This window comes from Macaca nemestrina, chromosome 6 (assembly GCF_043159975.1).
Source record: "Macaca nemestrina isolate mMacNem1 chromosome 6, mMacNem.hap1, whole genome shotgun sequence".
Taxonomy (NCBI): Eukaryota; Metazoa; Chordata; class Mammalia; order Primates; family Cercopithecidae; genus Macaca; species Macaca nemestrina.
This window is the reverse complement of record NC_092130.1, coordinates 115,164,016-115,191,719: the sequence shown is the minus strand read 5'-3', so window position 1 is coordinate 115,191,719 and position 27,704 is coordinate 115,164,016. Positions and strand designations below refer to the sequence as shown.

The following is a 27,704-nucleotide window of genomic DNA, read 5'->3' as shown; positions in this document are numbered from 1 at the left end:
TCCATTGTGGTCAGAGAACAAACACTCTGTGTCATTTAATTGTTTTGAAATTGGTTGAGGTTCTTTACATGGCCTAATGGTCTGTATTGTTATAAATTCTATAGACACTTGGGGAAAAAATGTGTATTTTGCTGTTATCGGAAGGAATGTTCTCTAAGTGTTGATTAGATCCAGTTGGTTGATGGTGTTGAGTTTTTCTATATCCTGGAGGACTAATAGCCTAGTTGTTCTATCAATTGTTGAGAAAGAAGGGCTAGAGTCTTCAACTGTAATTATAGATTTGTCTGTTTCTCCTTTCAGTTCCATCAGGTTTTGCCTGCATATTTTCAGCTCTGTTGTTGTCTGCATATGCATTTAAGATGCTATGTTTTCTTGGTGAAGTGACTCTTTTACCTTGGCTAAATTAAACTTGCCTAAAGCTGACTCCTTACACATTTTAAGTTAGGCCTGGTGGTTTATATGTATACAGTGAACTGTAACCTAACAGGGTGTGTAAATAGACAGCAACCTACTATTATAAGTAGCAGAGTCTCAGCCAATCACAGTAGCCATACTTTAGCATCCACAGACAGCCAACTGTTCAAACCTTGTTCAAATAAGACAAACACCCAGCTGTAATCAATCCAGGTGTTTCAGTATCCCATTTCTATTTTCTGTACATCACTTTCTTTTTTCTTTCCATAAATTCTAACCACACAGCAGTGCTGGAGTTGCTCTTAATCTACTCTGGTTCTGGGGGTTGTTTAATTTGCGAATCATTCTTAGCTCGATTAAACTTGTTAAATTTAATTTGTCTAAAGTTTTTCTTTTAACACCATTTTATAATGTACCTCTTTGTCACTAGTAATTTTTTTTTGCTATGATGTCTACCTTATCAGATAGTAGTATAACTATTTATGCTTTTCTGTGATTAATATTTATATGATATACATTTTTCTTTTTTATTTCAAACTTGCCTATATCATTATATTTGAATTGAGTTGCTTGTAGACAGGGGATAGTTAGGTCATATTTTTTATTCCATAATGCCAATTTTTGTTTTTTGTTTTGCTTTAAATTTCTTTTGTTTGTTTTTCTCCTTTATATCATGTGTCCTTATTTTAATTTTTTAATTGTAAACATTTAAGATATATAAAACAATGTTTTATATACATATACATAACAAAATGATTACTACAGTCAAACAAAAGAAAATTAGCACATCTAATGGGGAAAAGTGGCTTTTCCTCTGAGAGCCAGTACAAGACAAGGATCCTCACTCTTGCCACTTCTATTCAACATAATACTGAAAGTTCTAGCAAGAGCATCTAGAGAGGAAACAGATATAAAAATACATCTATATCAGAAAAGAAGTAAGATTATTCCTAGTTGCAGATTACATGATACAAAATTCCACAAAAATCTGTTAGAATTAATAAATGAATTCAGTAAGGTTGCAGAATACAAAACCAACATACCAGCATTTGTATTTCTTTACGCCAATAATGATCTATCCAAACAAGAAATCAAGGAAACAATCCTATGTACCATAGCATAATGCAGTTATATAGGATAAATAATTCTAGAGATGTAATGTACTGGCATGAGGGCTGTAGTTCATAATATTACATCATATACTGAAATTTGCCAAGAGAATAGATTTTATGTGTTCTTATCACAAAAAAGGTAACAATCTGTTTTTTAATTGGTGTATTTGAACTATTTACAGCTAGTGCAATAATTGGTATGCTAGGGCTTAACTCTACCATTTTACTTTTTGTTTGTACAGCTTTTTTAGTAGTTGCTCTAGCTATTACATCATATTTGTATAACATATGAAAGTCAATTGGTTTTGTCATTTTATCACTTAAAGTGAAGTATAGAAACCTTACCTCTTTGAACATCCCTTTAACACTCCACATTTATAATTGCCTTCAATATTTTCTCTACATACACTTAGAACCACATCAGAAAGTGTTATAATTTTTTTTCAACCATCAAACATAATTTAGAAAACTCAGGAGAAGGAAAGTCTATGATATTTATACATATTTTTGCTTACCATGTTCTTTTGTCCTCCCTGATGTTCCAGGGTTCCTTTATATGTTACTTCCTTTCTGCTTAGCTAACTTCCTTTACCATTCTTTTAGAGTAGATCTGCTGGTGATAACCTGTTTTTATCTAAGTATGTCTTGATTTCCTCTTCATTCCTGAAGAGAGTGTTTTCACTGAGTACAGGATTCAAGATTCACAATTCTTATCTTTCAGCGCATAAAAAAAAAAAATGTGGGTCACTTCCTTCTGGTCTCCGTGGTTTCTGATGAGAAACCTACTGCCATTTCATTGATTTTCTTATATATGTAAGGAATAATTTTTCTCTGGCTGCTTTCAAGATTTTCTTTGTGTCTTTCGTTTTTGAAAGTTTAATTATGAAATGTCTTGTCATGAATTTATTTGGGTGTATCCTGTTTATGGTTCACTCAGGTTTATGTGTTTTACCAAATTTGGGAAGTTTGGGACCATTACTTCTTCAAGTACTCTTTCAGCCCATCCCTCTTTCTCATTTCTTTCTGTACTCTGATGACATGAATGCTAGATCTTTTGTTATAATTACATGGGCCCATGAGGCTCTTGTTTTGTTTTGTTTTTCCCATTTTTTTCTGTTGTTGAGGCTAGGTAATTTCTATCTTCCATTTTATTATTTTTTATCTCCTGTATTCTGCCCATCCACTAAGCTTTTTCTTTTAGTTATTGTATTTTTCATTTCTAAAACTCCATGTGGCTCATCTTTTTCTCTTTCATTTCTTTGTTGAAAGCTTCTCTTTCCTTGTTCAGGTTCTCTATTTTTTCATTCATTCTAAAGGTGTTCAGATTTACTCATTGAAGCCTTTTTATCATGACCATTTTAAAACTGTTGTCAAATAACTCTAACATCTCTGTCATCTTAGCATTGGTGTCTATTAATTGCAATTTTCTTTCATTTTGAGATCTAGTTCTTGGTTTAAGAATAATTTATTAAAACCCGTTCATTTTTAAATTATGTTAAGAAACCATGTCTTATTTAAATCTTCTGTTTTAATTGGCTTTCTCTGACACTTCTCTGGCAGGTAAAGGGGCAGGTGATGCTGCCTCATTATTACTACATGGATGCAAAAACCCAGATTCCCCATTCAGCATCTTAGGAAGAGGTTCCTTATTACTGCTGGGTGAATGTGAGAATTCTAGGAGTTCCAACTCCCAACGTGGTCTCCACTGACACGCAAGGAGGGTAGGGTGACCTTGGTATCACAGGGCAGTGGTGAAGGTCCTGAATATTCTCTAGGTCTCCACTGACACCAGCCCAGTCAGGAGAAGAAAGAGCACCCGATTACTTCCAGATGGCTTTGGAAGTCCAGAATTCCCATGTGGTCTCGACTGACACTGAGAATAGAAATGGAGCTCAGTGATGATAAAACTCCTGGTTCCCTCCTTGCCCTTTTCTGACACTATCCCAGTGTGGACATTGGGGTACTTCATTAGAATCTCAAAAAGGTAAAATCCTAAACTCCTGACATGGTTTTTGCAGGTATAGATGTGACTGGGTCCACAATGCCTTCTCTGTTATTTACCTGGAATATGGTGGCTATTGTCTAAAAGTTTTGCCTTGTTAGGTTGACCCTCTCTGGTCCTTTAGTTACAGAAAGCATGCTTTTGTTAAGAATGTTTTTGTTTACCGTGTAATGCATTGGTATTTTTGTGTTGTTGATTTCTTTTTTTTTTTTTTTTTCCTTGAGACAGAGTCTCACACTATCACCTGGGCTGGAGTGTAATGACATGATCTCGGCTCACTGCAACCTCCACCTCCCAGGTTCACATGCCCACCACCATGTCTGGCTAATTTTTTGTGTTTTTAGTAGAGACGGGGTTTCACTATGTTGGTCAGGCTATTCTCGAACTCCTGACCTAATGATCTGCCCACCTCGGCCTCCCAAAGTGCTGGGATTACAGGTGTGAGCCACCACGCCCAGCCCATGTTGATTTCTTAAACTCCAAGTCTGGTATATATGAGGAAAAAAGAAAACCCAGGGCACTCTAGGCTGGGCAACAGAACAAGGCCCTGTCTCAAGGAAAAGTAAAAAGGAGAGATACTCTATTTCAATACAAATAACATTGTTTTAAACAGCATTACTCAACATATGAAACAAGTAAGTCATTATCATTCCTAGAGTAAGGAATCTAAATTGATTGAAACTCATGTGACACAGCAATTAATGTTTTTCTTTTGGCCCCAAGGCCCCAAGTCAATCTGCCTTCTGCCTTCTCTCCATATTTCAGAGTATTCCTCTCTCTCTCTCTCTCTCTCTCTCTCTCTCTCCATACACACACACACACACATCCAAAATTTTTAATTGTATTTAGCAGGAGGAATAGGGAAAGCTATGTATATTCCATCTTCCTGGAAGTCTCAATTCTTTAATAGGATGAACTATTAATGAATATAATTAAATTTAACTTTTGCAGAATAGAAATTATCTGAAAACATTACTAAGTCACTAATGGTAGCTTAAATAAAATGAGAGAGTAAGAAACAAACCAGGAAGAAGTACAAGCCAAAGTTATAGATATAATCTGAGGCAGGGAGAGCTATACCTCGTGGACTCAGCTTCATATAACCAGATGTCAGAGGCTGCTGGAACAAACCCTTAGCACCTGATGCCTGAAAACAGGATGCATCATGGGCCTTGAGAAGTTCCTTAACTCTTCATCAGTAAATAGCATCGTTGTGAGAGCTATGCAAGTTGGTAAACATAAATAATATATAGCACGGCCAGGCTCACATTAGGGCTCTATAAATATTAATTATTAACTTACTAATTAAAAATATGTTTATTATCTAAAATAAGGGCTATCTGAGATAAAAATCTATCTGGTGTAATTCTTAGGCCACAAATCTCTAAGGCTTTGGAGGTCAATGTAGCAGAGGACATTGTGGTCATCATTACTGAACTTAACATGTGAAATACACTCTGCCTGTTGACAAGGACGTTTCAATCATTTCAGGCACCTGCTTAAGTTGATAGGCAGCATTGTCAACCTAATTTAGAAATAAATATTGAAAAAGAGATACATACAAGGTCGGGGGAGCTAAGTCTACCCCTCCCTCTCACTCTACTTTGTTTCAGTAGCAGACTTCCCTGTCTATTAGACACTTTCTCCAAACATACAAGAAAGTACCTCAAAACCACACAAATCCAAAATCAAACTTCTTGTCTTTCCTGTGGAAATTTGCTCTTCCTTCCGGTTTCCCTATTTCAGTAAGGTATCAGTAAAGTAAGTGTATCTTAAAGTGTATCTTCAGTAAAGTAAATGTATCTTAACCTCCAAGGAAACCAAAACAGAAATTACAATAATCCTTTATTCACCATTCCTAAAAAGTCACTAAATGTACTGATTCTATATCCACACTACTTTAACTTTATTCCTGCCTCTCCCCACTGTCATTTCTGTAGTATACCAACTATGATGGCTGAAATCTATGAAATCTTTACCAAGAATTATTCTAAATGATAAGAAATTTATGAAAGGAACAAGAGTTTATTTCAATAGATAATAGATATCATTCAGGATAGTTTCAACATGACCAAACCTTTTTTAAAAATTAAGCAAAAGAAATGAAAAATAATAGAAAAATTAAGAATAAGAAAAGAAGAGGCCGAGCATGGTGGCTCAATCTTGTAATCCCAACACTTTGGGAGGCCGAGGCAGGCAGAAGGCTTGAGCCCAGGAATTTGAGACCAGCCTGGGCAACAGCAAAACCCTGTCTCTACAAAACTTACAAAATTAGCCAGTCCTGTGGGTGCACGCCTGTAGTCCCAGCTACCCAGGAGGCTGAGGTGGGAGGATCGCTTGAGCCTGGGAGGTTGAGTCTACAGTGAGCCGTGATTATACCACTGCACTCCAGGCTGGCCAACAGGAAAAAAGGAAAAAAAAAAAAAGAGAGAGAGACTCTATTTCAATTACAATAACATTGTTTTACACAACATTACTCAACATATGAAACAAGTAAATCATTACCATTCCCAGTGTACAGAATCTAAATGAATTGAAATTCATGTGATATAGCAATTAATCTTTAAAGAACAAGAGAAAAATAAACCTATATATATATATATATATTCCTCAAAATGAGCTCTATTTGTCAGGCAAGACTATTCAGGGGAAAAAAGGATTATATAGTAAAAAAAAAAAAAAAAAATCTGGAATATGCTACATTTGATCAATGAAGATTGAAGAGTACATCAGCATATTGTAGGTTGGAAGTCCTATGGTAACTTGTTTAATTTGGTCTAATATGAAGATTCCAAGGTTTCAGTGACAGTGAAAACATTCTTTTTCCTCTAAGTGCCTTTCATAGAAATAATGAGAAGCTGTAGCTTAGAAACCACATGGAGTCCATCATCATTAAAAATTTGATTTCAAATAAAACAAATAAAATTTCTTATTACTATGTTCTCTGTGTCTACGTCCTCTTGTCTTCTTTCTTTTGTAAAGACACATTTTGTTGGATTTGGGGCCCAGCTGGATAATCCAGGATTATTCCATTTGGAGATCCTCAACTTAATTACATCTTCAAAGATCAGTTTCCCAACGAAATTCACATTCACAGTTTCCAAGGGTTAAGAGATAGGCATATGCTTTTGGAGGCTGCAGTTCAATCCACTACATATGAGTTATTTGGAAGTATGATATTTAGTGTCCAGATATCTGAGGACTTTCTAGGCATCTTTCTGCTACTGATTTATAACTTAATTCCACTGTGGTTTGAGTACATATTCTGAAATCCTTTTAAATGTCATGAGATATATTTTATGGCCTAAAATATACTTTATATTGGTAAATGTTTCATGCACATTTGAAAAGAATGTATATTCTGCTGTTGTTGGGTGGAATGTTCTAAAATGTGGATGCAGTTATTTCATTGTTTTTCAAGTCTCTATATCTTTACTGATTTTCTGTCTACTTATTCTACCAATTACTGAGAGAGGTGGTAAAATTTCTGACTATAATTATGAGCACTATGTACTATATTACCATGTTTTCTAATATGATCTCCAGCTTATACCCCAAGGTTCATTAATATCTACACAGATACATGCTTCCTAATGCATTATCTCCCTCTTCTATTAGAAGTCTTGCCCATCTTTTGTCTTATTTTGTCATAGATATTTTTTCATAAATTTTGGTTAATATATAGGAGATAGTTGACTACAAAAAACTCAATTTCAGGTTTCACTCATACTTTGAAACTCAAAATATACTTTTTTTGTTATAAATGTTTTAAATTATGTTCTTAGTTTCATGAACTGTCTGCTCCTGATCATTTGATGTAATTCTGCACACAATCAAAGCCACTTAGAAATTTTGTGAGAGGTACTAAATGCTCTACTGCAAAGTTTTGGGCATTAAGTATTTTAAAAGAAAAAATGGTAACATTTTTCCCAAATATGTTAGCAAATTCAAGAAGCAGATTATACTAATTACAATTACTGTGAAGTTACATACACATCATGAACTCAAATTTCTTCTTAGGAGACTTAATGCAGCTTAACACTTTACCTCATGGGAGTTACAATATAGAAAGAACACATTAAAAAATTGAGTTGATTGCTCTATATCACAGCAGGGCCTGTAAAATGTGCGAGGTCTCCCAAGGTGGCCACATTCTTTGATAAATTCACCTGTGGGCTGCTGTTATATTTGAGTGAGGCTCAAGAACTACCATCTGCAGAAAAGAGAAAGGAACATGAGGACTGCGTGTTATTTCCTACACACTGAGTCAAGCTCACTACTGGGGAAAAAAAAAAAAAAACTGTCCCATATTCAGCCAGTTCTGAGAAACCAGCTGAATGAATACAGTGTGGTCACGTCTCAACATTAAAATACACAGAATCATCCACTCTAGGAAGCACAGTGAATGGAAAGATGAGACAAGATCCAACTAATTAATATGGTGAAACTGCAATTTGTCATAGGAGACAAATTTCTGTTAAAATTGTCATGCAAAATAACTAGATAGTACACTTTGGGAACCTGATCATTATTTCTACATCTATTTAGCACTCACCTTGTTTTAGGTAACTATGCCTGGTAGTATAAAGAGCTAGTAATGTTTTACCTGATCTCAAGGAAATTAAAAATTAATGTTAAAAATGCATAATCATTAAAATAAGGTAGCCTATATTTCTGCTATTATTATGTCTACCAATAATAGAGTTATCTTCTGGGTAAAAAGTCCCTGAGACAATCTCCTACCTAGGTGTGGAAACTCCCAGGAAGTTGCACTTTTTAGGAACACATTCTTTGGTCACCAGACTTCTTCCCAAAGTAGTCAATGCCTGTAAGTCTTAACTGTAACACTAAAGTCCTAATTCAGATACAAATGCAGTGTATGAAAAAGAAGGGTGTTGCCTGCTTTTAGCTAAAAGTTTAGGATGACAGTGGTGTACTCTGCCATGAGCTGCATCACAGAAAAAAAGCCCCCGATGATATTTCTCCAGGATAACTAAGGCAACAGAACATTGTCCCATCACTGTCATTGTTTTTGCACCTACAGAGACCCACTGATGAAAGAGCTGTTTCTTCTGGGTCCAGACCAGACAGATTTACCTGATGATCCTTTTCCACTATTAGATACTCAAATAGTGAGAATCTGTAACAGTTTGTTCACCTTTCATCCCCACTTTAAAATAGAGAACAGCTAGAGGCTTGTGACTTATTCTCATGTTAGAAGCCCTCTTATCTGACATAATGAGGATAGGTAGTTGGCCAGTTTGTTAAATGAATATATTAGAGTCAAGAATCTTCAGAAATAATACCTCAAGCATTCTTTATAAATGTAAACATTTAAATGCACATAGTTGGCTACTCTTTTGATGTAGAGCCAAGGCCTTTGCTTTGAGTTTGAATCTCTTAGATTTCTAGGCTGTCTTACATCAAAAACATCCATTATGCATCATCTATAACTTACAGTATTTCTTTGTAATTGAGAAGTTAAGGCACTCGAGCAGCAATCTGAGTTAAGAATCATTCACATTTCCTCCCAATCTTTTATGATTGGCTCACCTACACCTAATTCTACAGTAATTTTTTTTAGCATATTTACTAGCATTCTATTTAGTTTTCATATAAACACTTCTCTTCACTTACATGTTACATCACTCTACATAATAATTATATGATATAATATAATAGCAAGTACAACAGTCGTTAACAGATTTGGGACTCTTGGCAAACATGCACCGCCACAAAGGGGACCTGAAGTACAAAGGTGTATTAAACAGTAGCTGTCTAGAATGTCATAGACATTGGTGTGCAGACTTTAGAGAGGACATAATGTCTGCTAAGGCACTCTGCTGAAAAATATATAGAATAAGGATTCTGCTGTTGCTTCTTGAGTGTGTAACTTTGTATAAAGTCCTGATTATTTAGAAAAGAACAAACAAAAAAATAACCTGCCTAATGCTCTCCATTACAACTAGAAAATAACCTTAATCAAAATACACAGATATGAATAAAAAATTACAGAGAAGAAAAATAACAAATCTGTTTGGGAGTTGAAGAATTTTTAAAAAATGAAATTTCAGAAAAATCAAGACAGCAAAAGAAGGTTAGCAGAGGAAGACTTCTACCCTAAGAAGAAAAGCTATGTATGAATATAAAACTACTAAAGTGAAAACAAAGAGATACTACCTTGCCAGCCTCAGCTCCCTGCTACAAGGTCATAGAGTGATGTGGTGCCCACAAGTTCCCAAATTCATCAAAGATGGATTGCAATAAAATGACCTTGAGAATTCCTTTCAGGTCTATTTGTACAAACCTTGGCATGTGAGTGGCAGTTTCAACGAAAAACCAGCAGATCACGTGACTGGGTTTGCATGTTTATAAAACTGTTTCAAATGCAATCACCAGATTTCAAGATTTGAAAAGCATTCTAAAATGTTTCATAGTGCACAAGTAAAAGGGACAGGAACATTTCAGTGTTTCTGAGCAAATACAGAGCTTTAAGAAAATAGCTGGTATCAGTGAAGACATTTTGATTGGACAACTTCAGGCAAACAGGACGCCCATTTAACACTACACGTTCTCATATCCTTCACCGTGAATTCAGGCATAGCTATCTTCAATCTGTCACAACAACCTGGGAAACATGATAATTCTTATAAGTGCCACAGAAAAACTATTTAAGAAATAGCAGAATTTGTCTGTTTCCTTAGTGAGAAAGGAGATTGATACATACCCTGGAAGAAGCTGTAAAGTAATACCGTTCCCATGAAATACAACAAGCCATTGTAGATACTTAAGTAGTATTGTCTAAAGAAAAACAACATTCTTAAAGATCGTTTTTGACAACAATGAAACCAAGTCATGGCCACTTTTTTCTTACATTTGATCTCCATAGATACTTGTACTCCAAAGATAGACAGACATTTGTTTACATAAAATAAAACATCATAAATTACCAACTAGAGTAAGATGTGTGTCAGAATAGCTGCAAATGACACTTTTGCAAAAACCACAGATAATACGATGTGGCCGCTAAGAGATTCGTCACTGGCTATTTTTGAAACTCCAGCCCTTTACACCGACTACCATTATAGCTATTTAAGCATGAAATGTTTGTCCTCATTTTTATTCATATGTTTTATGGACCATTTACTGTTAGCTAGAAAAATCGTTTAAAAGGTAATTCAGTTTACAGCTGAGGAAAAATAAGCCTCCGAAACAATCTCAGAATATTGACTTAGTGTCAGATAGGTAGGAATGAATTTAAATTCAATGTGAAATTGGGGTAAAAGGTGACTTTTTAACAATTAACTTTAAAAGAAATAAATGAGAAGAGTAGCTTGTTAATGTTTCTCTCTTTGTTTCCCCCTTAATAGGAAACACCTTAGCCACAAAGGGATGCGAACTTTCCGCAAAGTTTTCATTGTTCAAAAATAACTTCAAGTGTGAAAGGTATGGCTTCAACACAGGATTAACTACTGTTGGCCTCTGCCACACAACACACTGTAAAGACTATGAAAGACTAGATTAGGGAAGAATAGGACAACCATGCCTTCTATAAGACATATTTTATTTCCCAGTAAAAACAAAACTTAATTATAATCGAAAAGTCTTTAATGCTTACTGTGTGTCCAAGGCACTACTCTAGACAGCACAGAGGGATACAAAAATGGTAAAACCTAGCTTGTGGCCTCCATGAACTTAAGGTCTAGAGGGAAGAGAAATGCCTGAATAACTTCAGCACAAAGCAGTGAATAAAACAGGATACAAATATACAAAATGCACCTTCTGCTGGTAAATGCAGTTCCCTTAGCTGTCAGTTGGGTTGAGGTGCCATGAGAATAAACTCCACCCTCCTATTGCTGTGTAGGAGAGGCGCCCCCTTCAGGCCTTAGAGCACCATAGATTGCCTCTTGCAAGTATGTGTTTCCTCTACTGCCGGGAGGCTCTTCAAAGAATTAAAATTCTTATTTACCCTGTGTTCCTAGCACTTAGTTTAGTTTCTTGTACATAGGAAGTAATCAGTAAATCAGTAAAATGAAGAATTAATAAATTCCCTCCATCCAGAATCCTCTGCCTCCTTTTCTCTACACGTGCCTATTTACATTTCTGAATGTAAAAATCCTACCCAGCTCAAATGCTACTTCTTCCTTATGGCAATATCCAGTCGTGCCTCACAATTCCCATCCTTGGCAGAAATATTGTTTATACTTTCTCTGGACTCTATAGTTTATATCCCTAAAATCTCTAAAACTTTGAAATGGCTGAATCTTTAAATCAACAGTTGTCACTAGCTCTCCTTTGATACAATCCTCTAATATTTTATTTGATTATTGCTATTTGTGTACATTTGTTTTTATGTGTAAGCTCCTAGAGGGAGGTATCTGATGCTAACATGCCATTTATGATGCCACCAGCATTTTAAAGGAGCATCCATTTGTTGGTTCAACAAGAACTTCTTTAGCATCAGTATTGTACCTAGAGCTAAATAAAATATTGATTTAATTAAATCGTATTTCTGGAAGTGATTGAAAGATTCCAATGGAACAGGGGTCTTCTTAACCTCCGCAGATTTTTGTCTGTTCTAACAGTGTGCTGTGTTTGTGCGAGGATTATCATCACCTAGGGCTATTTTGAGACTAACTACTGCAAGCATTTTTCCCCATCAAATCTGCAAGCATTGTTTCCCTCAGGTTCATCTTCTTCTTGGATAATGTCACAGATGAAATATACTGATGATCTTACATCAAATACTTAGAAGAAGAGGTTAAATGATTATTTGCCCCACCGTGATGGTCAGCTTCTAGCTTTGACCACCAAACCTCTGCTATACATTTATGAGTCTTCCTAAACCTCTAATTTAGGTTTCTAAATTCGAAATGCAAATGTCCTCTTCACCCCCAGAAAAGTTTGACATCTTTTTGTTTGATCTTTCCATCTCTACAAATAACAAAATAAAACAAAACAAAAATAAAATGAAGAATGCATTAAATGCACAGCTTTTAGCTCACTGCTGGGCACATAGGAAAGATGGGGCTAAAAATAGTTAACTAGTGATATGTGTACAAAAAGGTTTTTTAACTATAAATAATATTTTTTGTAACTGGATATTTTATTTCATAGACAACTGTCATGTAGTCAGAGACTACAAAATGCAACACTCATAGCTGGTATTTTATGTGCTTTCAGTTTGAGGTTTCTCATTTACAATGAATCATTTATATTTTCTCTAAAAAACATAAAGCATTTTTGCTATTTTCAATCACATCAAATTGATTCTATTCTTGACATGATGACCATAATTGCAACAAGAACATCAATGATCATAATGGGATATGAGTATTTCACTTCAGTACTTCATATTCACCAAATCATGTCATGTGTGTACCTTAAATTTCTGAGAATTCATTTTTCAGAATCATCTTATAGATTGCTATTTTTCATAATAAACTAAACTGCTGATTCACCTACAAGAAAACACAGAAGGAACATGTATAACTATATTTGAGTTAACAGCTGCTGTGCCTACTAAAATCTTCCCCGTCTCACATTGAGAACACCATCACTACGTTTTTGCAGCTAAAAGAAGGTTGTTCTAAATGCAGATAATCTAAGAATCAGTCATCTTACATTCATGTCTTTCCCCAGAGTGATTTAAAGGAAAATGCTTTAGAAAAAATGTTTATAACATTTAAATTTGTTAGTTGCTGGAAACACTAAGTCTAAAGTAGGCTGTTTCTAGAATTCCTTAAATATCACCCCCCTCAAAAAAATAACAGAATGCAAAGTCCAGTATGTCTGATTTAAATGTACCTACAGGAGTTCAAAATAAGCATGATATTTTGCCCTAACTGGTAAAAAGTTCTGGTGTAAATTTTAGACAATTTGGGTGATCCTATAAATCATGATAATCTCTCACCATCTGTCTCTTCTAATTTCACCATTCTTAACTTCTGTTCTGTTTCTCTCATCACAGTCCCAAAGTAAAGAGTCTGTTTTGAAGGTTATCAACTCTTTCCCCACCCCTGTAGAGGAGACTTCCCAACTGCTAAAATAGCAATAAAAAATAACTTGCCTACCAATTACTGAGATGGTTATAGAATCTCCGATTGGATCATCCTCTGGTTAAATGTTTCAAGCTCAGTTAAAATGCAAATTAACAGTAGACAATGTAGCAATTATGGCAAGAGTGGGACAAGAGAAAAAGTTTCATCCAAGAATGTAAATTTTTGAAACTATAATTAAATGTGCAATTTGTTCCGTTTCATAGAAATTTTTATGGCATGGAAATGTACCAGGAAACCCCAACTAAAATAGTGTCAGATTAGTATTTCTAGTCTGGTCAAAAAGAATCACCTTAGAGACACTGCAATTTTGACAGCCCATCTTTTATCTCATGTCACGGAATGGATTTTTCCTAAATTGTTAAATTGGGTGGGTTAATGTGAAATTCCCTGAGTTTTTTGGGGAAAGATGAAGTAATTTATTGATGAGGATGAAACTTTCTAGATATGTCAAGATATGAGTGCTGCATCACAGAGAGGCTGGTACTCATATGTGTGAGTAGGAATAGTGTCTCCACTAGTGGCTTGAGTAAAATCTATACATGCATATGGAACATATGTGGATTCCATCTGACCAGCCATTCATATAACAGTTGCCAGTGTGGGGATGGGTTGAGAAGAGGTGAAATTAGAACAATAAAAGATCAAAGGTAATAGGAATATAACAGAAAGCACAAAGCACTAAAGGAGGAATCATCTGAGAAGTAAATGATTATAAATCATAACAGAATGGAGATTGATTTACATTCTGAAGATCTCAAGGAAACAAAATGTATAAGGAACAAAAAAATAATGCTTGGTAAAATTAAGAACTGACACATCTAATAAGAAATGACTATAGAAGAGCAGAGAATTAGTGGTTTGGTCATATGGAATAACCCATACTTGAAAAAAATTATACATTAATATGAAAAAATACATATAGAATAACAAAGAGGAGGCTGGGAGTGGTGGCTCACACCTGTAATCCAAGCACTTTAGGAGGCCAAAGTGGGTGGATTGCTTGAGCTCAGGAGTTTGAGACCAGCCTGGGCAACATAGTGAAACCCCATTTCTACTAAAAATACAAAAAGTTAGCTGTGCATGGTGGTGCACACCTGTGGTCCCAGCTACTCAGGAGGCTGAGGTGGGAGAATCACCTGAACCTGGGGAAATGGAGGCTGCAGTGAGCAGTGATTGCACCACTGCACTGCAGCCTGGGCAATTGGAGTGAGACCCTGTCTCAAAAATAAAAAAAATAATAAATAGGAGAGTATATAGACATAGATAAAGCAAAGGCATAATGATTTTTAAAAATATTATTTCCCCTAATGTATTTGTAACTCCCCAAAAAAGGGTCACAAGCCAATAATACAAATAGACAAATAGTAAGTGCTATAACACTAAGAAGGAGACCTGAATATTTTCTAAAGAACAAAATGTTCTGCACTGTCTCGAAGGAATGTGAGGTAGCATCAAAAATTGTTAGAATCTTTTTTCTGGGTTTCCTGTTTATCCAAAGAGCAACATCTTTAATGAGCAATGACCTGGACACTGATTCAACATCTTGACATGGACACAAACCATCTTGACATTACCAACCTCCATTACAGACTGATAATATTGGTTCCAATCTTGGACATTTTCAGGAAATGAGAAAACAAGCTAACCATCTGCCTTCCTTTAGTTGTAGTTTAAAGCAAGGATATTCCAAAAATAAAAGTCAACTCTATGCCACAGATTAAATATCAAACTATGAATGATATTTGCTATTCAGGTAATAAAAGTGTAAGATTCCACTTGCCCATAGGGTTCTTCGAACAAAATAATAAAAATGCCAAAGAATTCAATTTAAAAAAGATCTCCATTGAAGAAAATTTTACTTTTCTAAATTAAAAATCAAATATATAATTAAAAGCTTAATAGCTAAATGCAAAAAAAAAAACCTATTATAATATAATGAACAAATATAACATTTTTAGAGAAAAGAGGATACTGATCATTAAGAAAATCCTAAAAACCCTAAAAGACAAAGGCCTGAAAAGACAGGTTTTTAAATTTCAAACTCACTAGTAATCCAAGAGATGCAAGCTAACACAATGAGATTCTATTTATAAAAAACAAAATTAAAAAAAAAAAAAAAAAAAAAAACATGTAAGGCTAGCAAGTGGGCAGTGAGACAAGCATACTTGAATAGAATACAGTGGGAATTTCTTTTTGAAACATAAATTGAGAAAAGCCTTTGACCTGGCAGTTTCACTTCTGGGAATCTATTCTAAGCAAACAATCCAAAGTATAAATAAAAATGTATGCACACAGGTGTTCCTAATAATTTGTATATAATATGGGAAAATGACTAACAATAAAAGAATGGTTAAGTAAATCAGGATATATAATTCGTATAATACACATAATACAGACACATTATACAGACTTTTCGTTACATAGGGAAACATTCCTGTTAAGTAGAAAAGTAGGGTTCAACATTTTAGATATGATGTCAAACTCTGTGTGTGCACGTGTTTGTTTATGTTCATACCCACAAGTGCATATTGAAAACTATATTTTGAAATAACTATCTCTATAAAGACAGACATTATTTTTCTTAATAGAAAAACACATTATTTAAAGAATAAAATTTTTACTGTTTTCCAATAATACCATGCAGGCAAAACAAAGTATCCTTTTGGATTTACTAAATTTGGTTTACAATAACTGAGGATTATGAGAGAATCCAGAGGGTCTAGGCATGGCTAACGCCTATCTTCACTGTATACACACTATTCATTTAAACGAAGTTGAAAGCCAAACATTTCAAGACATCAAATAACACTTAAGACTTAGATCCATTTGGTATGCTAAATACAAATTGTTCTTTTGTACTTAGCTCTGCCAAGAATCTTTATTGATTAACTTGTAAACCTTAAGAGAAAATGGTATACATCTGAAACGACATAAAACACACTTCTTGCCAAAGATCCTACAGTCCTTCCAAACAAGTCTAATTCTACTGAATGTTTAAATTAATTCTATCAAACATTCATAACTTTTGCTGTGAAGAGTTATGAAAGCTATTTCTTCCAATTCTAGAGTTTGCAGATTTAATAACAAAAAGTATATGTAAAATATTTTATTCCTAAAATGTAGATGTGTTTTTAATTAGATGAACAGGCCCTCTCCCCATTCCCCAACAAAAGATATTGCAAAGACTAGTACTGTCAATGAATTGAGTAATACCATTTATTGATACCAGTAAAAACAAAAAAGCTTTACTCTCAATTCTGAGACTAGTTTCCATAATTATGGTGTTGTTGGAACATATGACTTAATTTTGAACTATCTCCTCTCTATTATGACATGGTCCAAAATGATAATAGGTCCTTGTTTGATCATATATATTGGAAAACTCTAAAGTTTCCTTATGAAATATTTATTTTCAAGAGTGTAAATTCCTTTTTTTTTTTTTTTTTTTGAGACGGCGTTTCACTCTTTCACCCAGGTTGGAGTGAAGTGTCATGATCTCGGCTCACTGAAACCTCTGCCCCCCAGGTTCAAGCAATTCTCCTGCCTCAGCCTCCCCTTATCAGAAAAAAAAAAAAAAAAAAAAAAACAACTGATGAACTGTTTCATAAGCCATCCCTGTTGAAGAGTGATTAGAAGGATTCCTGAACACTGACTACCAATTTACTTAAAATACTTAAAAAGATGTAACCTGGCCGGGCGCAGTGGCTCACGCCTGTAATCCCAACACTTTGGGAGGCGGATCACGAGGTCAGGAGATCAAGACCATCCTGGCTAACACGTGAAACCCCGTCTCTACTAAAAATACAAAAAATTAGCCGAGCGTAGTAGCAGGTGCCTGTAGTCCGAGCTACCCGGGAGGCTGAGGGAGAAGAATCGCTTGAACCTGGGAGGCGGAGCTTGCAGTGAGCCGAAATGGTGCCATTGCACTCCAGCCTGGGCAACAGACCCAGACTCCGTCTCAAAAAAAAAAAAAAAAAAAAAAAAAAAGATGTTGTAACCCACATCCTTAAGATACAGAACATTTCCATCTCCCTAGAAAGTTCTTTCATCTCTCTTTCTGGTCAGTCTTCCATCTCAGAGGCAATCACCTTTCTCTAACCTTAGTTTTGTTCTACAACTTTCTAGAAATGGAATCATACCAGATACCAGATGTATTCCTTTTTTGTCTCGATTCCTTCACTCAGCGTTTCATCTTTGAGAGTCACTCATTTAGTTGCAGGTATCAGTAGTTCATTCATTTTTGTTGCTGAGTAATATTCCATTGTATAACTGTGACAAAATTTGTTTACTGATTCTCCTTTTGATTAATATGTGGGTTTATGAATATATGGGTTTATGAATATTTCAGCAAGTATTTATGTATAATACAATTTGTTATGTGTAACATAAAATTTGCTTCTGGGTAAATAATACAAGTGGAATTGCTGGGTCAAAGTGTAGGTGAAAGTAACATTTTATTATCTGCAAAACATTTTTTCAAAGTAGTTACAACATTTAATTTTCCTATCAACAAGTGTAAGAATTCAGTGGTTCTAACTCCTCACCAGTATTTGGTGTTTTCAACCTTTTTAATTTTGTCCATTCCAGTGGGTATGTGGTGGTATCACTTTGTGGTTGTAAATGCATTTCTCTGAAGCCTAAAGATGTGGAGCACTCTTTACTGTGTTCATTGGCCATTTGTATATTTACTTTTATAAAGTGTCCCTTGAAATGCTTTGCTCATTTTTATTGAGCTATTTTCTTTGGTCTTTATCTTATTAATGTAGATGTGCTTTATGTGATATTGATTAAAGTCCTTTGTCAGATATGTTTTACAAATATCTTTCTCCTGTTAGTTGCTTCCTTACTCATTTACTTAATTATGTCTTTTGATGAGCAGTCTAATTTACCAATTTTGAGGGTTATTATTATCTGAATCCTGTCATGTTCGGTTCTTGAAGTATCAGAGTTTTACCCTTTGCTTTTAGGTCTCCAATCCATCTTGAATTAATTTTTGTCTGAGGTGTGAATTTAGAGAATGAAAATTTATTTTTTCCAATATGGATATCAATTTATTCCAATTTCATTTGTAAATAAGACTCTCCATTCCTTTATTTAATTGCTTTGGTGTCTTGAAAAATATCAATTTACTGTATAAATGTGTGTCTATTTCCGGACTCTTTTATTTCCGTCATTTATTTGTGTATCCTTATGTCAAAACCTCATAATCTTTAATACAACTGTATTTTTATAGGAAATGTAGAGTCAGGTAGAATTGCTGTACTTTTTCAAGATTATTCTGGCTATTCTACCTTCTTTACTCTCCCATATAAATTTTAGAATAAGCTTGTCAATTCTTATAAAATAAAAGCCACCGTGATGAAGATTAAGATAAATTTGAACATATAGATTAGTTCAGGGAAAATTAATATCCTAAATTGTTATTGAGTCTTCTGATCAATGAGCAAAGTGTATCTCTCCATTTATTTAAGTCTTAAATTTCTCTTGGTAAATTGTAGTTTTCAGTGTAAGAATTGTGCACATATTTCATTAAATTTACTACCAAGTATTTTCTATTTTCTGGCATTATAATAAATGAAATTTTTAAATATTTAGTTTTAATTGTCCATTGTATTTATAAACATGATTAAATTTGTATTGACTGAGATACTGAGACCTTTCTAAACTCATTTATTAGTTTAAGTCCCTTTTTTGGAAGCTATTCCTTATGGTTATTTAAGTACCTATTTATGTCATCCATGAATAAAATCTGCTTTACTTCTTGCTCTGCAAACTGTAAGCATTTTAATTATTCTTCTTGCACTGTTGCTAAGACCTTCAGTAAAATGTTGAATAGAGATGTGAGAACAGACATTACTACCTTGTTCCCAATCTTATAAGAAAAGCAGTCTTTCATCTTTAATTATGATGTGAGCTGTTGGGCTTTTATGTAGATGGCTTTTATCAAATATTCCTACAGATGACTCTTTGCTGGGATGGGAGTAGGTGCTGTCCTGTGCACTGTAGGATGTTTAGCAGCAACCCTGGCTTCTACCAACTAGATGGCAGTAGCACCCTTCTTCTAGCTATGACAATGTCTCCAGACGTTGCCTAATGTCCCTATGGTCAAAGTTGCCCCCATTTGAGAACCACTAAGCTAAACTGAGGCAGTAAGTCAGGCACAAGCACAGGAGATTACAGCTAACGTCATCAGGCAGCTGCCTGAATGGGGACTTGCATTTTCTGAGCTGCAGACTGACTTGCTTGGTTCGCCTATTTCTTTAGATCCCCTTGCCTATTAAAAGGCTGTCTTAGTCCACCTGGGCTGCTATAAACAAAATGCCACAAACACAATGGCTTATAAACAGTAGTAATTTATTTCTCACAATTCTGGAGACTGGGAAGTCCAAGATCAAGGAACTAGCAAATTTGATGTCTAATAAGGGCCAGCTTCCTCATAGATGGCACCTTCTCATGGTGTCGTCACATGGTGGAAGAGTTAACTGAGATCCCTAGGGCCTCTTTTATAAGAGCACCAGTCCTATTCATGAGAATCACCTAAACATCCCCTAGAGCCCTCAACTCCTAGTACAATCACCTTGGAGGTGAGGACTTAAACACATGAATTTTGGAGGGACACAAACATTCAGACCATAGGAGAGGCTCTGACCCATTCTTCTGGGTGCAATGCTCACATAAAATAGGAACATTCAGACTCAGGACCCTGAAGATACTGCAATAGCACCATGGAGAGGAAGTATTCTTGGGCCTCTAGGCTTTCGATAGATGTCAGAGATGGCACAGAATGACAGCAGCCTAGTCTTCATCTCCTTTATTTGTTTTGTTTTTCCTGTACAATTAGAGACAATGTTTTGAGGTACTTTCTTACCCCAAATGCAGCTATTATTCAAAAAAAATGACTGGGTAAGCCTGCTTCTTAAAAGAGCCATGTTTTCACACACATACGCATGCACACACACTTTCTTTCTAATAAATACCATAAGTGCTTTCCAATTGTAATAAAATTTGACAAAGTTGGCATATTTGAATTGTACAATGAGTCAATGTTTTCCAGTCTCCTTCCCTCATGCTATTGCAAAAGACACATGCACGCATATGTTTATTGCAGCACTTTTCACAACTTGCAAAGATTTGGAACCATCCCAAATGCCCATCAGTATTAGACTGGATAAAGAAAATGTGGCATATATACCATGGAATACTACGCCACCATAAAAAAGAATTTCATGTCCTTTGCAGGGACATGTATGAAACTGGAAACCATCATTCTCAGCAAACTAACACAGCAACAGAAAACCAAACACCACATGTTCTCGGTCATAAGTGGGAGTTGAAAAGTGAGAACATATGGGCACAGGGAGGGGAACATCACACACCAGGGACTGTCGGGAGGTGGGGGGCAAGGGGAGGGATGGCATTAGGAGAAATACCTAATGTAAATGATGGGTTGATGGGTGCAGCAAACCACCATGGCACATGTATACCTATGTAACAAGCCTGCACGTTCTGCGTACGTATCCCAGAACTTAAAGTACAATTTTAAAAAAGGTTTATTTGTATATTGAATGAACTTTGAATATTGGAAAAATGTACGTGCTCCTCTTTTTCAAATATTTTTGGTATTAATAAAATTCAAAATAATTTAAAAGCAACTTCTCTCATCAAGTATTTTCAAAATTCATAGATACTAAACTTTTCCCTTCTTGGGTAAGGTTTGCCAAGTTTTGTAACATTAGAACAGGCTTGTAACAAGGAGCCTAGGCAAAAACAGAAATATAAAGTAATGAAAGCTACAAATATGGAGAAATATTAACCACTGGATAATTTTCTAAGATCTACTATGAATAGAACTGCTTAATAACAGAAGGGAGAAAATACTATGAAATTTAAAGTGTTTGAAGAAATAAGCATTTATATGGAAATCAATATATCAAGAAGTATGTTATGGTTACCAAATATACTATAAATCTGGACATCATCTCAATTTCATCACCAAAACCTTTTTAACTCAATCTTCTGATGAAATTTCTTTCATTTCATTTTATTATACATTCTATCCAATTGTATAATAAAAACACAGTTCCAATTACTGAAATACACTTTATAATAAAATTGCTGGTATTATTCTATAATCAAAGGTTAGTAGGTTCACCTCCAAATAAAAAGGCAAAGTGTTTTTATTCATAAATGAGAATTTCTATTCCCAGCCACTTACACAGGAAGTGCCAATAAGATTTCATTGTGGAAATTTTAACACAATATAACTTCTATGCATGCTTAATTTAGCACAGCCAAAGAAGAAACATCTTCAAGATGTTCCAAGTGTGAGGCCCACTCCAATTGTAGATGACTCATGTTTATGGATGTGATTAATAAACTGCCAGTGCAGTCAGCTGTAGAGTAAAATTTTTAGCTAGTTCAAATGTACATTCAAATTAATGTACTTCTAAATTATCAAATTCTTTTTGTACTTTCATTCCAGATAATCCCTCTACTTGAGCAAAAACTATGAATTCATCATCATTTTGCTGTGATTTATATATAGTTTGACAATTCTTTTTTATCTTACTTTAAGTCAACAAGCATCTACCAGAAAAAAATTTTTAAAAATATTACAGGAAAAAATTCCAATTCACTTATCAGGTACAGAAAATTTATTTGCATTAAGCATGTTATTTTTCCTCAGTCTCTCCTGTTTATGACTAACTGCATACCATTCAACTAATATAAAAATGTTTACTAAAAGATCAGAGAAGTTATCCACCTTCACAACCATTTGGAAGAGAAAAAAATCTTTCCACTCTTTCCAAAATGGGTTATAAACACATCCCTAGAGCAATTTCAAACAAATATATTCCTCTGCAATTTGATTCTGAAAAAATTGTATACAAATGAAAATTACACACAGAGAATACTTAAATCATGACTATGGAACAACAATTACTACATCTGGATACACAATTAGGCAACTAATTATTTCAAAAATGCAATCATGCACACAAATAGGTACTCACTAATTTCCCTCCCACTCTAATCCCTTAACTTCCTCCTGTGTTTTTCACATCAATTTTAGCTCTCCTATCACTTTTTTCTCTATTAAGAACAATTTGTTAAATGGTTTGTTATCTTCCACTAATATATGCAATTCAATTATGTTTTCCTGTCAATGTATCCATCAATGAGGATGATTAGCATCCATTATCTGACCCTTCATTTTCTATATGACCTTTGTAAATCAGTGGCATAAAAGAAATTCTTGTTTCTTTGGTTTGTGTCAGCAGTAACAACAAGAGAAACATACCAAATATAAGACATTAGGAATATATCACAGTAAATTCAAACACAGTGCAATTTCTGTTATATTTCAACAGTCACCATGGAACTTTTAAGTCTCTGTTTCACTTATTCTTTTGAGGCATTCTTACCTCAAAAAAAAAAAAAAAGGAAGAAAGAAAACAATTGAAAATTCATACTTCGATATTAACTACAGGATTGTGTCTTCATTCCAAGTAGAGTCAGATTTAAATTAAATCATTTAATTTAAAAATTAAATGATTAGCACATAAGCTCTAAATAAAAGTAAAATTGGGTTTTCTTCAACCTTCTGATAGGAATTTCAGGTTCAAAATAGCTTCTGGCTAACATCATGTAATGTTGCTGTTACCAACTTATCACTAAAGCCATTGAAGACAGCCTTTAAAACCAAAACTAACGGATAATGAATTCCATAATCTATAAGAGAAAGATAGGCTCTAACTTTGAAATCCTAAAGGGAATTTAGTTATTCAATGGCATACCCAGCTTTCATTTCCAATTGACTGGCTTGTAGACATAGAAAATTAAGAACATACCCTTCTTTAGTTTTTTCCTTCAACTTTTAAGTTCAAGGGTACATGTGCAGGATGTGCAGGTTTGTTACATAGGTAAACATGTGCCATGGTGGTTGCTGCACAGATCATCTCACCACCTAGGTATTAAGCCTACTACATATTACCTATTCTTCCTGATACCATCCCTCCCTACAAACCATTCCACCCCCACAGGTCCCAGTGTGTGGTGTTCCCCCATGTGTCCATGTGTTCTCATCATACAGTCCCCACTTATAAGTAAGAACATGTGGTGTTTGGTTTTCCATTCCTGCATTAGTTTGCTGAGGATAGTGGCTTCCAACTCCAACCGTGTCGCTGCAAAGGACATGAACTTGACCTTTTTAATGGCTGCATAGTATTCCATGGTGTATATGTACCACATTTTCTTTATCCAGTCTATCATTGGTGGGCATTTAAGTTGATTCCATGTCTTTACTTTTGTAAATAGTGCTGCAGTGAATATACACATGCATGTATCTTTATAATAGAATGATTTATATTCCTTTAGGTGTATACCCAGTAACGGGATTGCTGGGTCAAATAGTATTTCTGACTCGAGGTCTTCAAGGAATTGCCACACTGTCTTCCAAAATGGTTGAACTAATTTACACTCCAACAGTGTAAAAGCATTCCTTTTTCTCTACAACCTTACCAGTATCTGTTGTTTTCTGATTTTTAATCACAGCCGTCCTGACTGGTGTGAGATAGTATCTCATCGTGGTTTTGATTTGCATTTCTCTAATGATGTGATGAGCTGTTTTTCAGACACTTGTTTGCTGCATGAATGTTTTCTTTTGCCAAGTGTCTGTTCATGTTCTTTGCCCACTTTTTAATTGGGTCATTGGTTTATTTCTTGTAAATCTGTTTAAGTTCTTTGTAGACTCTGGATATTAGACTTTTGTCAGACGGCCAGATTACAAAAATTTTCTCCTATTCTGTAGGTTGTCTGTTCACTCTGATAGTTTTTTTTTTTTTCTTTTTCTGTGCAGGGGATCTTTAGTTTAATTAGATCCCATATGCCAATTTTTACTGTTGTTGCGATTGTTTTTGGCATTTTCATCATGAAATCTATGCCTGTACCTATATCCTGAATGGTAATGCCTAGATTTTCTTCTAGGGTTTTTATGGTCTTAGGTTTTACATTTAAGTCTTTAATTCAACCTGAGTTAATTTTTGTATATGGTGTAAGGAAGGGGTCAAATTTCAGTTTTCTGCATATGACTAGCCCATTCTCCCAGCACCATTTAATTTAGTAGGGAATCCTTTTTCTCATTGCTTGTTTCTGTCAGATTTGTCAAGGATCAGATGTTGTAGGTGTGTGGTATTATTTCTATTCTCTTCCATTGGTCTATGTGTCTGTTCTTTTTTTTCTTTCTTTCTTTCTTGTTTTTTTGTGAGATGGAGTCTCACTCTGTTGCCCAGGCTGGAGTGCAGTGGCATGATCTCAGCTCTGCAACCTCTGCTTCCCAGGTTCAAGCAATTCTTCTGGCTCAGCCTCCTGAGTAGCAGAGATTACAGGTGCATGCCACCATGCCTGGCTAATTTTTGTATTTTTAGTAGAGACGGGGTTTCACCATGTTGGTCAGGCTGGTCTCAAGCTCCTGAACTCGTGATCTGCCTGCCTTGGCCTCGCAAAGTGCTGAGATTACAGGCATGAGCTACTGTGCCTGGCCCTCTGTGTCTGTTCTTATACCAATACCATGCTGTTTTGGCTACTGTAGCCTTGTAGTATATTTTGAAGTCAGGTAGCATGATGCCTCCAGCTTTGTTCTTTTTGCTTAGGCTTGTCTTGGCAATTTGGGCTCTTTTTTGGTTGCAAACGAATTTTAAAATAGTTTCTTCTAATTCTGTGAAGAACGTCAATGGTAGTTTCATGGGAATAGCATTGAATATATAAATTACTTTATTCAGTATGACCATTTTCACAATATTGATTCTTCCCATCCATGAGCATGAAATGTTGTTCCATTTGTGTTATCTCTGATTTCTTTGAGCACTGGTTTGTAGTTCTCCTTGAAGAGGTCCTTCACTTACCTTGTTAGCTGTATTCCTATTTTATTATTTCTGTAGTAATTGTGCATGAGAGTTCATTCATGATTTGGCTCTCTGCTTACCTGTTGTTGGTGTATAGGAATACCAGCAATTTTTGCACAATGATTTTGTATCCAGACTGCTGAAGTTGCATATCTGATTAAGAAGCTTTTGGGCTGAAACTATCGGTTTTCTAGATATAGGATCATGTCATCTGCAAACAAAGATAATTGGACTTCCTCTCTTCCTATTTATTTCTGTCTCTTGCCTGATTGTCCTGGCCAGAACATCCCATACTATGTTGAATAGGAGTGGTGACAGAGCGCATCCTTGTTTTGTGCCCATTCAGTATGATATTGGCTGTGGGTTTGTCATATATGGCTCTTATTATTTTGAGGTATGTTCATTCAATATCTAGTTTATTGAGAGTCTTTAACATGAATGGATGTTGAACTTTATCAAAGGCCTTTTCTGCATCTATTGAGATAATCATGTGGTTTTGTCTTTAGTTTTTTTATATGATAAATAACATTTATTGATTTGCATATGTTGATACAACCTTGCATCCCAGAGATGAAGCCAACTTGATCATAGTTGATAAGCTTTTTGATGTGCTGCTGGATTTGTTTTGTCAGTATTTTATTGAGGACTTTTGCATCAATGTTCATCAAGAATATTGGCCTGAAGTTTTCTTTTTTTGTTATATATCTGCCAGGTTTTGGTATCAGGATGATGCCGGCCTCATAGAATGAGTTAGGGAGGAGTCCTTCCTATTCAATTTTTTGGAATAGTTTCAGCAGAAATAGTACTAGCTCTTCTTTGTACCTCTGGTAGAATTCAGCTGTGAATCCTTCTAGTCCTGGGCTTTTTTTGGTCAGTAGGTTACTTACTACTGTCTCAATTTCAGAACTTGTTATTGGTCTGTTCAGGGATTCAATTTCTTCCTGGTTCAGTCTTGGGAAGATGTATGTGTCCAGGAATTTACCCATTTCTTCTAGGTTTTCTAATATATGTACATAGAGGTGTTTAAAGTATTCTCTGACGGTTATTTGAATTTCTGTGGAGTCAGTGGTGATATCCTCCTTATCATTCCTAATTGTGTTTATTTGATCCTTCTCTCTTTTATTCTTTTTTAGTTTTGCTAGCAGTCTATTTATTATTTTTTTTCAAAACAACAGCTCCTGGATTTGTTGACATTTTGAAGGATTTTTTGTGTCTCTATCTCCTTCAATTCAACACTGATCTTGGTTATTCTTGTCTTCTGCTAGCTTAGGATTTTGTTTGCTCTTGATTCTCTAGTTCCTTTAGTTGTGATGTTAGATTGTTAATTTGAAATGTTTCCAGCTTTTTGATGTGGGAATTTAGTGCTATAAATTTCTACTTATTATTATTATTTTTTTTTTAAATGGGTCTCACTCTGTCACCCAGGCTGGAGTGCAGTGGCGCAATCTTGCTCACTCCAACCTCCGCCTCCCAGGTTCAAGAGATTGTCCTGCCTCAGGCTCCCAAGAGGCTGGGACTACAGATGCATGCCACACACCCAGCTGCTTTTTGTATTTTTAGTAGAGACAGGGTTTAACTATGTTGGCCAGGCTGGCCTCGAACTCCTGACCTCAAATGATCCACTCCCTTTGGCCTCCCAAAGTGCTGGGATTACAGGCATGAACCACTGTGCCCAGCCTAAATTTCCTTCTTAACACCACTTTAGCTGCAGCCCAGAGATTCTGGTATGTTGTCTCTGTATTCTCATTAGTTTCAAAGAACTTCTTGATTTCTACCTTAATTTCATTATTTACCCAAGAGTCATTCAAGAGCAGGTTGTTCAATTGCCATGTAATTATGCGGTTATGTTTGGATTTCTTAATCTTGAGTTCTAATTTGATTGTGGTGTGATCTGACAGACTGTTATGATTTCAGTTCTTTTGCATTTGCTGAGGCATGTTTTACTTCTGGTTGTGATTAATTTTAGAGTCAGTGCTGTATGGCAATGAAAGAATGTATATTCTGTTGTTTTTAGTGGAGAATTTTTAGTGGAGATACTATAGATATGTATCAGGTCTGCTTGATCCAGAGCTGAGTTCAGGTTCTGAATATCTTTGTTAATTTTCTGTCTCAATGATCTGTCTAATATTGTCAGTGAGGTGTTAAAGTTTTCTACTATTATTGTGTGGGAGTCTGTCTCTTTGTAGATCTCTAAGAACTTGCTTTATGAATC

At 35.2% G+C, this 27,704-nt stretch overlaps 1 protein-coding gene across 6 annotated transcripts in view; it reads right to left on the bottom strand.

Annotated features, from left to right (window-relative positions):
• The window catches only part of LOC105499433 (phosphodiesterase 4D), a 1,582,997-nt gene that overhangs the window by 1,340,388 nt on the left and 214,905 nt on the right, over positions 1-27,704 (bottom strand). Inside the window, exon 1 of one of the 6 annotated variants that reach the window (XM_071097864.1) lies at positions 9,709-9,794. The exons of the other annotated variants lie outside the window; for them this stretch is intronic. The gene's annotated coding sequence lies outside the window, so the exon portion shown is untranslated. Of the gene's footprint in view, positions 1-9,708; positions 9,795-27,704 lie in introns of those variants that run through there. 6 annotated transcript variants of the gene reach the window in all.